Here is a 14,368-nt window from a genome sequence, read left to right on the forward strand (position 1 = left end):
TGTTGCCGTTGTTGTTGTTTGTTTGTTCAGTGCTGGCTCAAGGGCAGCGACCACTTCTAGCACCGATGTAGCAATAAGACATTTCCAGAGTAATGTTTGCAAACCCACAGGAAGATTTAAATTCCTTGGGTCAGAAGTTCAACCACACGATGACCTGGTTGACATGTTACATTAAGCCACAGTTAAAAACAAATTATGCTTCAATGCAAACATGCAGCATGCTGGTCCACATGGCTGAAAAGGCTGTTGTACAGTGGTTAGCAGTGGTTTGCATGCAGAAGGTCCCAGGTACAATGTGATCAGATCCTAGCCTCGCAAAGTGGCAGAGGGCTGGCCCCGAAAAGTGCACCCGGGGCAATCGCCCCAGCAGTCCTCCCCTGCTATGCCTCTGCTTAGCTCCCAGTAGTGCAGCCGGAGCGTGGGAGGAGTGAAACGCCTGCAGGTTCAGCCCTATGCACCAGCATGCACATTTTAAGTGAGATCTTAAGTGACATGCAGATCATGCCTATATGCATGTGGACTGGGAGGGGAACTCGTTTCTGGTCCCCATTTACTGACTGGCAGGCAAACAGCTCGAGGTCGTTCATACAGGCTCTGTTAAACATTGCTTTGTTTGTTGTGCAAACAAATGCCTACCACATCTTAGTCACCAACTTCACCAAACTGGTTTGGATGGAGGCAGCTGGAGTTACAGGGTAAGCGGCATAAGAGAAGCGGAAGAATAAACTTTACATCACCTTGTCAAGCACAGCTCACGTAGGCAGAAATTCCCATCGATTCATGTAAGAGCGAGACCGTTTTGACATTTTTTTTCCGGACCCTGCTTTATTCTCGAGAAGGTGTGGCACTTTCTAGAAGGGACAATCCCGAAGGATAAAGCAATGCTGGAGATTCCCCATGAATTTGAGCTACAGATTGCACTTTTCCGAACTATCCTGCACCACCCACTTGTCAGCCTCTCTCCTTCACCTTGGCTTTTGCTGTGTGTCAGGGATTAACACTGTTTTAGATCGAGGGTCCTCTCAATATGCCATCTGTGGGCACCATGTTGTTAGCACCTGTCTGTCTTGAGAATGGAGGGAGCCTCCAAGAGGCTGCATTTGCACCCCCTAAGTGAACACTCTGGGGAGCAAGCCTGGGTGGTGTGTATGGAGGTCCTGGGCAGCCCAGATGACAAGACCCTTGCCTCTTGACCTCACTGATGTGGCCCAAAGGAAAGCAGAGCCATGCTTTTGGCACCAGCTTGGCTGCCCCAGTAGCACACATCTTGATGCTTGCCAAGGTCCACTGCCTCCCAAAGTTTTGTTTTGTTTTAACGTGTTTTTTGCTGTTTGTCTGCAGGTCTTGTCTGCTTTTCTATCTGTGCTTTATTCGTTTTTGTGGAAGTGAAGGTGTTTTGCATGGTTGTTGTTGTTGTTGTTTTTGAGTAGGGAGCCTCAGTATTACCAGTTTGTGTTCTGTGAAATGGGTATATTGTGGCACCCATAATATACAGCTGGGGTTTCCAACCTTTTGGGGAATGGCAAACATGTGGAAATCTAAAAAAAACAGATTTCCCTTTCTCGTGTTGCCACTCTCTGGCTCTCATAGAGCGGGCACGGAAACAAAATAATGCTGTGTTCTTCACTCCTAGCATACACAGTTTCCCCTGCTCCTCTTCATTTTAGCTTCACAACAACCCTGAGAAGTAGGTGAGGCCGAGAGATGATGGCTCACCACCAGGTGTGCTTCATGGCTGAATGAGGATTTGAGCCCTAGTCTCTGAGGTCCCAGTTCCACACTCTAACCACTATCCTGCACTGGCAAAAACAACACCTTAAAGACAAACAGGTTCATTCTCAACACATGCTTTCTATCACAGCTTCCAGAGGAACATTTGTCACACTCCTTTAATTTTACTTTGCCAGAATGTGCACCTGCTACAAGCTTTAGTCCACTCAGTTGTTCTCTGAATGCCCAATAGGACTATTACTTCATTCAGTTGCAACCCCATGGGACAGGTGCAATAGCTGAGTTTTAATTCAGATATCAGACATAAGCTAACAGTGAAAACAAAATAGGAAAACAGGTAGGTAGCCGTGTTGGTCTGAGTCGAAGCAAAATAAAAAAATTCCTTCAGTAGCACCTTAAAGACCAACTAAGTTTATATTTTGGTATGAGCTTTCGTGTGCAAGCACACTTCTTCAGATATGTATCTGAAGAAGTGTGCTTGCACACGAAAGCTCATACCAAAATATAAACTTAGTTGGTCTTTAAGGTGCTACTGAAGGATTTTTTTTTTTTGCTAGGAAAACAGGGTTAGGGTTGCCCAGATTTTGTTTTCCTTCAGCCACTGTGCCTTTCCCCATTAAATTATGAGCCAGTAGTGCTCATCTCCATGCTGAAAGAAGATTAGCTGACTATTTTTTCTACAATTCAAGCTGCTATGAAGCTCACCAAGTGACCTTGGGCCAGTCGTAGCTGAACCTACCTCACAGGGTTGTTGTGGGGATCAAATGACGAGGGGGAGAACTGTGGGTCACCACCTTAAACTCCTTGGAGAAAAGGTGGTATCTATCTATCTATCTATCTATCTATCTATCTATCTATCTATCTATCTATCTATCTATCTATCTATCTATCTATCTATCATCTATCTATCTATCTCTATCTATCTATCTATCTATCTATCTATCTATAATCTATCATTATCTATATCTCCCTGGCTCAGCAGGAAGCCTGGCTAGGTTTGCTGCTCAGTTTGCAACCCCTGCTGATCGTCCACAAGGATCAAGTAAACCCCTGAACAACAATGGTCCTCAATATGAGATTTAGGAAGCAGCGGTCTGCGCCATATTTTCAGGTTAATATCTCCCATTGGAAAAACAACAAAGAGCCTTGTGGCAGCTTAAAGATTAACAAATTTATTATGGCATAACCTTTTGTAGACCAGGGTAGGAGCAACTTTCATAACTAGGCAACTTAACGCCACCAGCCACATTTAGGGACAGCTTTACAACCCTGTGCCTTGTTGGCCATGTAAATAAGGCGGCTGCTTTGGCCTTAATGTTTCTAGTTATAATACAGACAGGGAGGTCAGGGGAGCAAGACTGCTCTGTCTGGAGGGAGAGTCACACGTTTAACAGTTGAAATCGAGAGGGCAAGGGTTTCTTATTACTCCGGAGCAGTCAATTTGCCTGGAAAGCTGGTTAATGTTTGGCCAAAGTCCTGAAGATGAAAAGGCACCCCCGCATGCAATTAATCTTAACCATTTGTGTTTAGGGGGAGTCAAAGAAGATGAAGAGTGTCTGCAAAGGAAAGGCATTGGAGGAGCCCTGGATTTCATAAGGCTATGCTGGAGAATTATTGTCTCTGTGAAGTTTGACTGGGCCAACCTACATCAGAGAACGGTACACGAACAGTCTACCCACACAGAGGAGTAAGCCAATTCGCTTCCCCCTGATCTCAGCCAGGGAAGGAATTGCTCCACGTCTTAGGTCACCAACCTTTTTGGAGTCAGTGGGCACACTTAATTTTGAGAAAGCTGTGGGTGCCAGTCACAAAATGGCTGCCGTGAGGGCCTGGCACAACACAAAATGGCTGCCTCAGGGACAAAGCATGATAATGGCCCCTTCTAAAAGGGCACAGAAAGAGACAACTGCCCCATCAGTCAGGTGAAAAACACCTACATATGCCAATGTCGTTCTCACTCAGAGAGAAAAGTTTTTGCACTTTTCCTCTTTTCAGAAAAGATAGGAGGGTGGTTGTAGGATTCTGGCATCCAGTGAAATGTGGGCATGTTTAAAGGTGTGTGTGTTCAATGTGTAGGAGAGGCCAAGCCAGTGCAAACAAGAGCAAGGAGAGCAAACAGTCTCTTGTGCAGTGTGAATTTTTCAGAGGATACTTACTGAGACCTTTCATGGGTGCCATAGGTGGTACTGGTGGGCACATGTGGGCACCACATTGGCAATCCACATTTAGGCAACTAGACTTACCCTTTTAGAAGGGTAAGGACTTCGAATGACTCTTCCTCTCACTCCTTGTTGTAACTTGAAGCAGGGTTTTCCAAGGGTAAACTAGCAATGGAAAGGATAAACAAGGGCTGTGTACACACAACATTTTAGTCTAGAATCAATGGAGACTGATTACTACACACAATCGAAACCTACTGCATATTTTTAGCCCCTGAAAAGTGCTTCTTGAGAAAGTGGTTTCATTCCAAAGATGAACCCATTGGAGAGTGATTCTGCATTGACCCACAGCGTGTTCATTGGACGACATATGTAGGCAGTCCCGGAAGTTGGGGGGGCTGTGACTCTGTGCGTGGGCGAATGCCAAGATCGCAATCACCACTTACCTTTTCAATCAGCTTTGGAATAAACTTTTCTACATATGCTTTTTCTACAGTTGAAGCCTATTGATTTTTTTTTTTGTCGTTGAAAAGCACTTCTTGAGAAACCGGTTTCATTCCAAAAATAAATGCCTATTGCAGATTGATTCTGCTTTGCCCCGCAGTGTGTCCATTTGTAAACAGCTGTAGGCCATCCCAGCAAAGCTGTGTGTGTGTGTGTGTGTCCATCCACATCTGCCCAATGAAACTGTGGGCGTATACCAAGCTTGCAATTACCACTTCACCTGGGGCAAGTGCAAGGCAGAAAGGGCATGGATAACCCGTAGAAGGAACATTTGTGGGTGGCAGGATCTAGAATCAATGTAGATTGAAAGCAGCATGTTGAGGGTGATCATGAATGATTCCAGTTTGAGGGGGGGAAAGAAGTTTCCATTTCTGTGCTATAGATAGGTTAGACAGTGTGTGATTTCCAACACACAACCTCTCTGCTAGCTTATAAGCCCCATGGCGAAGCACAGAAACACAGCTTTCAGATCCTTAATTTCTACAGCTAAATCTACAGAGCTCTGTGTCATACTTCTTTATAGCAATCCAGATCAGGCTCAGAGTTAAGATTTGCCCAAGCCCAACACCAGCATTTCAATCGGGGTGCTCCAAAGTTCATCTTCTTATAAGGACACATGTTCTAGATAAGGTATGTAACACGGAGCATCTGATCAGTTGCATAGTTGCCGCCATTATTATCATGCACATTTACTTTAGGGGAAAGGCAGATCTTTTGTGTAGCTAGGATGAAGCTCTGGGGGCTCACTGCAGTCTCCAGGCAGGACCATCTCTGTGTAGAGCATGTTCTGCAGATGGAACCTATCTCTCTGCTCCCACCTAGTGGGGGCAAATGCTATTGCATAAGCAATGTACAATGCAGGTTTTCCATGACACGGTTCAAAACCAGCTCAGTCCTAAGGAACCTCGTTGCAGACACCCTTTGGGGATTTTGTGGTTGACCTTTAGCATGGCAGCCTATGAATTTGGGTCTTTCTTATTGAAGTATTGTTTTAAGGGGAATTGTCTTATTGGTGGGGTATCTAATTTGCTTACAGGCAGAAGATCCAGGTTCAAGCCCCAATTATCTCTAGGTAGGACTGAGAAAGGCCTAGCAGAGACAATGCAGATTGAGGCCTTATTCAGTACAGTGCAGCTTTCTATGTTCCAGTTAGAAGCATTAAAAATGGCTTTCTGCCTATGCCTGAGTTGTTGGAATATGATGTGTGGAAGACCATGCTCTAAGTTCACAATCTGAGTAGGGAGTTTGAAAGCCTACACAAACACCCTTTTAAAAACAAGTTATATCATAACTGAGGGAAAGAATAACTTTTCTCCAGCATACAATAACCTTGCAAGGCTCGATTCCTACTCGTAAAATGAGCCCACCTTTTAGTCGGTCGCTGTAAAATGCTATGGTGTTGCCCAGGTGTTCCTGTGAGGCAACACTCTCACGCAGCTCATTGGCCTTGACATTCCTCAAACAAATTATCTCCCCATTGTCTGGTTGTTGTGGTTGTTTTAAAAAACACACAGATTCCTGTAGATTTCTTTTTATTAGCTTTTTTCAAAAAGGAAAAGTGATTTCAGAAGTAAACACTAAATCTATGTAAATTTACAGCAGGATCACCTGTGTCTTAGACCTGAATTACAGACAGGATTTCAGTAGATACAACTTTTCCCCTCCTTGCATCTTGATGCCAGGAAAAAAAGAAACAGCAGCTAATGCAATTTCCACCTGTAATGCAGCTATGAGAGACACAAGAGCCCTGCCTGGAAGAAAAAACAAAAACTGGCTATTCTAAATCTTTTCAAACTTTGCTCCACAGGTTTGCTCCAAAGACAGACAGGCCTCCATCCACAATAAGACACACGTAGTGTGGTTGCCTCTTTGGTCCCTCCCCTTCAGCAGAACTACCTGCAACCACTTCTACAGTATGCACATTCCATCTTTTCTCCATGACTGTGGCAAAGAAACAGGCAGGCTGTGTGCTCATAAAAGTCTGTGAAGGTATTGTGAAGGGACGGACCTTTTATGCCAAGAGAAATCAACAGAGCCTTATAGTACATCTTTTGAAAGATCCTAATTCTATCTCAAAGGTCTGTATAGTTAAGAAAACTAACTTTGCCGACAAAGGTCCGTATAGTTAAAGCTATGGTTTTCCCAGTAGCGATGTATGGAAGTGAGAGCTGGACCATAAAGAAGGCTGATCGCCGAAGAATTGATGCTTTTGAATTATGGTGCTGGAGGAGACTCTTGAGAGTCCCATGGACTGCAAGAAGATCAAACCTATCCATTCTTAAGGAAATCAGCCCTGAGTGCTCCCTGGAAGGACAGATCGTGAAGCTGAGGCTCCAATACTTTGGCCACCTCATGAGAAGAGAAGAATCCTTGGAAAAGACCCTGATGTTGGGAAAGATTGAGGGCACTAGGAGAAGGGGACGACAGAGGACGAGATGGTTGGACAGTGTTCTCGAAGCTACGAACATGAGTTTGACCAAACTGCGGGAGGCAGTGCAAGACAGGAGTGCCTGGCGTGCTATGGTCCATGGGGTCACGAAGAGTCGGACACGACTAAACGACTAAACAAAACAATTCTATCTCATGGGAAAGCAATCCCCAAATTTGTCTGGAATCTGTGCTGCACCCCAGTGATCTAGTACATGCTCAGTATAGCTGGCTCTTTTGGAGACACAAAAGAGGTTGTTATGCAATGGATTTCGATGATGGATGTGTTCATTTGGAAGGGATCCAGCATAGCCTCCTTGGGTGCCCAAGTAGGGAGTGCTGCCTTCTTGCAAAGCGGCTAGTCAGTCTGCAGCACACAAGAATTGGGCACACTGGCTGTTCTTCAGGGAGAGTCATTGGCACATGAAATTCAGTGCCAATAAAGTGCATGGCCATGTTGTGCTAAGGCATTCAGCTTCCTGTTGGAAACGCATGCCCCTGGGTTTACTTTTGATGATGGGAGATAAAAAGCATAACTAAGCCTGCTCTCTTTCCCCAGAACCAGCTTTTCTTCCAGATCCTGTTGCTAAGGGCTTTGATGATGTCACCTCCCAAAGGTCTCGTGGTGCTGGGTGTGTTTTCTTAAGCACATATTACAGGCACATCACGAGACACTAGGGTTGCTTTAAAGAGGTCGTTAAAAGGGGGTCAAATCAGCAGTGATAAGCTTGCAACCAGAACCTCATATCTTGCAATCAGATATGGTAAACACGGATGCTTGGATCCAATGGGAAAGAAATTGGTACACAAAGAGGCATTACGTGTGCATGTCCCTCAGATGAAATGTCCGAACCCAGGAGTCTGTCTGCCTTTAAAAGTATTAATCATTTGCAGGGAAGCAGAGAATGGGATGGATTCAGGCCTCTGCTAGCTCTCCATGCTCCCCTTGAGCAGATGATCAGCATTCCTGAAGGCAATTTGAGTGTGGTTGCAGGCATGTGTGTTTCTTCTGAGTGCGCAGCTCCTGTTTGCATGAGTTTTTCCTCCTATTGATTCAGGATAAAATCTGAAAACAGGTGATTTGCCTGTAATATGCACCATGGTGCAAAGATCCCTCTGCCCCCACCCCCGTTTCCCAGAGTTGTCGACCCTTTTTAAGGGGGGGACCCCAAAGTTGTTGACCTTTTTTAAGAAAGTCTGCTCACGCCCTTGCGCTGCTGACCCATGCTGCTCACGCATGGCCGGGCATCAGCTCCCGTGGCAGGATTGTGGTGTGGGGCTGGGCAGCCGGGCACGATGGAAGCGGCACGGGAGGCAGGCAGGGTCTCGTCCAGGCAGGAGAGGCAAAGCGAGCTGGGCCGTCCGTGTCGCCGCAGCAGAGAAGCACGCTCACTCAGCCGCAGTCTTGCCGTCCTTGCTCGGGGAGGAAGGGAGGGAGGAGAGAGCATGACTGGGAGGGGATCGGGCAGGGGAAGGAAATGTGGTTCTTGTGAAGGAGTGCAGAGGTGGTGGGGGCAGCGGGAGGAGGCAGGCTCCATGCAAGGCAGTGGGGAAGCAGGGGAAAGAGGGAGGGGCGCTGGGGGCAGCAGTTGCAGTGTGTAGCCTCGAGCGCGGGGATCTTTCGAGGTAGAGTGGGTGGGGGGGAGCGGTGGTTGAGTCATGTTTATTATGCACAGAACTTAGGATGCAAGCACATACCACGCAGCTGAGGAGGTGATTTGTCGCAGAGCCAGCGGAGAGAGCTCCGGACTGCGGGAAAGCATTCAGAGCCTTCCCGCCTCCGACGGGTGCTGGAGGCGTGCAGGCACCAAGCCCCCACTCCGCCTCGCTTACCTCCCCGCTCTCCCCTCCCTGGACTCTCCGCCTGGCGCCCTCCACTGCTTGGCGCCCTGGCTTGCCGCGCCACTACACCCAATGGTAAAGACGTCCCTGAACACATTTACTGTGAGAAATGTCATTATTCTTCAAAGGAGTGAGTTTAATTGAGCTTCATTACTTTACTGCCCCTCACTTCCCTCTACAGAACATAAAAAACTGCTTTCTTGAGAGTTGGATCAACCATTGGTCTCGTCCGCTCAATCTACGGGAGCCTATCTTTGCATGCAGGGGAAGTCCCTAACTCACCAAGGGTTTGAGTTCCGTTGGGTACCCTTCACCTGATTTAGGTGCCAGTTGAAGCCATTTCCCAGAGAGTGGATGCTGTTGCATACTGGGCAGCTTCTAGGAGCCGCAGGTGAGAACTGAATGTGGACCAAAAGTGGACAAACCACTCCAGAAGGAGCCCGACGTGTCCCCCACCAGAGGTACTACCCCCAAACACCCCATATACCCCTTAAACAAAGTGGTAGCGAGCAATCTGCTCCTTCCTTCCATGGAGGGAGTGACTGCGCACTTTTCCTGCGAGTGTTTTAGCTCTGATGCTGCAAAAAAAGAAGAAACAATATGAGGCATGGACGTTTCACCAGCAGACCAACGCGTAGAAGAGATGCCCTGGTGTTCACCTACAGAGAGGGGTGGATTTCCCCCCAAAGAATCCTGGGAAGTATAGTTTGTTAAAGATCTGGGGATTGTATCTCAGTTCCCAGGATGCTTTGGGGGAACCAATATGTTTTAAACGTATGGTGTGTGTGTGCAGCCACAGCCTTCCTGGGTGGGCTTTATGAACCAGTGGTGGTGTACCGTGACTGGGTGTGGATGGGGTGGTCATAACTGGGAGTGGGGAGCTGCTTTTGAATTTACTCCCCTCCCCATTGAACTCATTATGGAGACAGTTGTGGTTTAACATTGTGCCATCACTGTGGGTGTGGCCAGTGCTTGAGGGAGAAACTAATCTTCAGATGAAACCTTGGAATCAAGGTTTGCCTGTGGTAGTGTTTCTAGAGTGACCTCTTCCCCCTCCCCTACTTGTTACGGTACCAGAAATGTCAATCAGCAGTCCTGCAATCTCTCCTTTGTACAATAGGCTGTTGTTGTCACTACAGAAATTCCATGACACATCAGCTTGTTGTGCAACCTCTCTGAAGCAGAGCTTTAAAAAGCTCCCTCCATTATAGGAAATTGCCCACATGAAATTGCCCAACATCTTTGTCCTTATCAAAGGACTACGTCCCATAAAGAGGCCAAATGCCAATGAGAGGAGTTGAGAGTGCTACCTAAGTTTCAGCAGCCTCCACGGCAAGCAAATAATAAGGCTTGGCAGGTATATTATGCTTTGGGAATTTTCCAAATGCTTTGAGGGGAGGGGCTGTGCCTCAGTGGCGGAGCATGTGATCTAGAACAGAAGGTCTCTCATGCAACCCCTGGCATCACCGTGAAAAAAAGAATCGGGCAGCAGGTGCTGAGAAAGACTTTTACCCAAGACCCCGGAGAGCTGCTGCCAGTCAGAGTAGGTAACACTATGCCAGAAGAACAAAGAGTATGACCTACATTGCAGCTTCCAGCTAAAGCAGGGGTGGAACAAAGGAAGCTGCCTTATACTGAGTCAGACAGTTGGTACATCAACCTCAGTATTGTCTATGCATTGTCTATGCTGAGTGAAAGCAGCTCTCCAGAATTCCAGACAGGAAGCCCTGCCAGGGATTGGCCTTCTACATGCACAGGGGGCGCTCTCCTACTGAGCTGTAGCCCTTCCCCCAACTGCAACTCCCAGCATCCCTGACCATTGAGCATGCTGGCTGGGCGTAAAGCAACAACATTTGCAATAAGCTACTTGAACTGGGAAGAGGGGGGGCGATAGATGGAAATGAAACTTCTTCTTCTTCTTCTTCTTCTTCTTCTTCTTCTTCTTCTTCTTCTTCTTCTTCTTCTTCTTCTTCTTCTTCTCCTCCTCCTCCTCCTCCTCCTCCTCCTCCTCCTCCTCCACTGATTCTTTCCCTTTCAGCAACTACTTGTTGGTAAATCAGATCACTTCCTTTCAGGCTTTAATTCATGTTCAGTCAGTATCAGTATGAGTTAGCACATGCTAGTGCGCTAAATGTTTTGGCTTCCTCTCTTGGCTATGTGGAAAACCCAAAGGCATTGTGCAGCCTTTCTTATTTACCCATATGAAGGTATATTCATGTTAGGGACTTAAACATGAGCTGTTTTGCTTCAAGGGTTTAGCCCAGGTGATATAAGGAGTGGGCCTTTGGCTCATCCCTGCAGGTGGACAGCAGTGAGTGAAGTGGGACACCCTGTGCTAAAATAAAGATGGGGCAATTGGTTCATCCACGAACCTCCGCCTGCAAGAAGGACAACAGGAAAGAGATCAAGGCCTGCTTCTGCCTCACTCAGGTGGAATGCCAGGGCAAAGTAACATCTAAAGTCAGCATTACTGACATTCCAAAGATTTCTTTTTTTCTAATCCCCATGACTTTGTATCATACATCTGCATTAAAGCTTTCGTTTCCATCTCTGGCGTTTGCTAGGGCAGGGTGTGTTTGTGGCTTTGGCTGAGAGAATATCAAGGTTTTTAATCATCTGGAAATTGAGCAACGGCAGAAGTCAGCCTATATCTGTTCCTGTCCCAGGGTACAGTCTGTTCTGTCCCAAGGCACAAGAGGCGGCACCCTTGCTGAAGCAAAGCAGGTCTGGGTCTGATTAGTAAATGGGTGGATGACCTTGGGAGCAGCATGTATATGCCTTTGGGTTCCATGAAGGAAGAAAGGAGGTATATATACATTTAGGGAAATAAATATATTATATGGCTGTCATTGCCACACTCAAGAAGGGACAGTGTCTGAAAAACTACGGATTTCATTTTCATGAACAGTCTGGATTACACCGCCTATTATTTTTGCTGCTTGTTTCTTCTGAAGGTTTCTTTTAATGATTAAATGACCCAGAGAGTTTTATTGTCCAGATAATGATAGCGAAGCCCAAACTTCATGATACGTTTATTATGATGTCTGCATCTATCTACGGTATTCCATAGTTTCAATCAACAAACGGAACGAAGCCATTTGGATTTGTGTGTGCATACGTGTCTTTGTGTGTGTGCATGAAGGCCCTTCCTGGTTTTTTTTATGATGAGCACAGGAATGAGAGATACGTTATGACGTGGGTTGTTTACAGAGCTTAAAGCAAAACCTCAGACTAATCATATCACATGTTTTACTGTAGCATTGCTTTGAGAACTCATGAGCAAATGGCTACAGTATTTAGTAAATGGCCGACCATGTAAATCATGCCTGAGCTTTCATTTAGCTTTAGAGAAATGCATTTTTAATGCAACCCCTTTATGAAATAGATATTGTCTACAACAGCATAATTTCATTTTCCTTTTGTTTATCAGCAGCATTTTGTGTGTGTGTGTCCATAAGTGCCAGACCTCAAGATAGGTTGGCTGTTGGGTACTGAGACTCTAGGAAGTTGGCTGTCAGTCTCCCCTTGGACTTCTTGCTTTCTGCAGATTTTCCAGCAGAGGCTAGTGACTCATCACCCAGCGCTGGGCTTTTCTGAAGGGCAGGGGAATGATGGGTGCATAAAATGCCTGTTACTGATATATTGACATTATGAAATGTATTAACATTCATTGGCTGCATGGTTAATTTACAGGAAAGTAGATTTATGGTAATAAAACTATTAAAATACACGAGATAACATTGTTATGAGTGCTGTTAACACGCTCCTTTTCTCAGTCTAAAAAGTTAATGAGCAGCCTTATTGAGACAGACTGGAAGGTCTTCACGTCCACCGTGACTCCTGTTCCTGTACAGTGATACCTTGGTTCTCAAACTAAATCCGTTCTGGAAGTCCATTTCAAAACCAAAGCATTCCAAAACCTAGGCGAGCTTTCCCATAGAAAGTCATGCAAAACCGATTAATCCGTTCCAGAACTTTAAAACAACCCCTAAAATGGCAAATCAACATGAATTTTACTATCTAACGAGACCATTGATCTACAAAATGAAAGCAATGATCAATGTACTGTACTATAAAATAAATAAGACAATATTGTAGATGATAAAAATTAAATTAATTTTTTTTCTTACCTGCATCATTGTTTTGATGGGAGGCTTTTATCCATTTCTGCAGTCACACAATCAATCAATCAGTAGCTGAACACAGTCACAAAAACAAATTAACCGAAAAAGCCTCAAAACGCGAAATAAATAGTAAAAACAAAAGTGCCAAATACATTGGTACTTTGGTTCTCAAACTTAATCCATTCCGGAAGTCCGTTTGACTTCCAAAATGTTCAAAAACCAAGGCTTCTGATTGGTACAAGCGCCCCAGAAACAATAGCCGACAGCCACATCGAATATTCGGCTTCTGAAAAACATTCGAAAGCCGGAACACCTACTTCCAGGTTTCCGGCGTTTGGGAATCAAGGCGTTTTGAGTACCAAGGTGTTTGAGAACCAAGGTACCACTGTATTGCCTTGGTTCGGTTAGATCGGGGCACATAAGTTGTGCCTCTCTGGCTCTGTGCTACACTACCTATTACCATTGTGTTTTAAGAACAGGTGAAACCATTTGAGGCACTCTAGCATGTTTTTTACAAGACTCCCTGGATTTGGCAAACCAGGGCAAAATGTCAGACTGGTGAAATCAAATGACCAAACGCTTATTTTGTCCAAGCTTGCATTTGGGGGCTTTGTTCAGCCTTGAGATAATAAAGCAGCAGGTCCCTGCTGCTTGGGCAGATCCATAGCATACATTTAAAGTGTGTTCAGTGGACATTTGAAGGAAATGACTTCGCCCAAAGAATCCTGGGAATTGTATTTTTCTCCCGCAGACCTACAATTCCCAGTACCCTTAACAAACTATAGCTCCAAGAATTCTTTGGGGGAACTCAGTGCTGGTCAGAGATCCAACCAGAGGGGAGTCAACCCAGAATGTAACCTTGAGTGGTGCTCAGTACCTGGTGTGAGATGTAAGTGTTGAGCCAATTGGCGGCACCACTCAAGGTTACGTTCTGGGTTGACTCTCCTCTGGTTGGGTCTATGTCTATGACCAGGCATTTCATAGAATCATAGAATCGTAGAGTTGGAAGAGACCACAAGGGCCATCCAGTCCAACCCCCTGCTGAGCAGGAAACACCATCAAAGCATTCCTGACATATGCCTGTCAAGCCTCTGCTTAAAGACCTCCAAAGAAGGAGACTCCACCACACTCCTTGGTAGCAAATTCCACTGTCGAACAGCTCTTACTGTCAGGAAGTTCTTCCTAATGTTTAGGTGGAATCTTCTTTGTTGTAGTTTGAATCCATTGCTCAGTGTCCGCTTCTCTGGAGCAGCAGAAAACAACCTTTCTCCCTCCTCTATATGACATCCTTTTATATATTTGAACATGGCTATCATATCACCCCTTAACCTTCTCTTCTCCAGGCTAAACATAAGGCATCGTTTCCAGGCCTTTGACCATTTTCATTGCCCTCCTCTGGACACGTTCCAGCTTGTCAGTATCCTTCTTGAACTGTGGTGCCCAGAACTGGACACAGTACTCCAGGTGAGGTCTGACCAGAGCAGAATACAGTGGTACTATTACTTCCCTTGATCTAGACGCTATACTCCTATTGATGCAGCCCAGAATTGCATTGGCTTTTTTAGCTGCTGCATCACACTG

General features: G+C 45.7%; 1 long non-coding RNA gene across 1 annotated transcript; it reads left to right on the top strand.

The window, feature by feature from the left end:
* The first annotated feature begins 8,433 nt into the window (after positions 1-8,433).
* LOC132592448 (uncharacterized) lies at positions 8,434-14,227 on the top strand. Its single transcript, XR_009557928.1, has 3 exons — positions 8,434-8,738; positions 8,845-9,124; positions 14,131-14,227. It is a non-coding gene; the product is annotated as an uncharacterized LOC132592448 (long non-coding RNA).
* Positions 14,228-14,368: the final 141 nt, after the last annotated feature.

This window comes from Zootoca vivipara, chromosome 7 (assembly GCF_963506605.1).
Source record: "Zootoca vivipara chromosome 7, rZooViv1.1, whole genome shotgun sequence".
Lineage (NCBI taxonomy): Eukaryota > Metazoa > Chordata > Lepidosauria > Squamata > Lacertidae > Zootoca > Zootoca vivipara.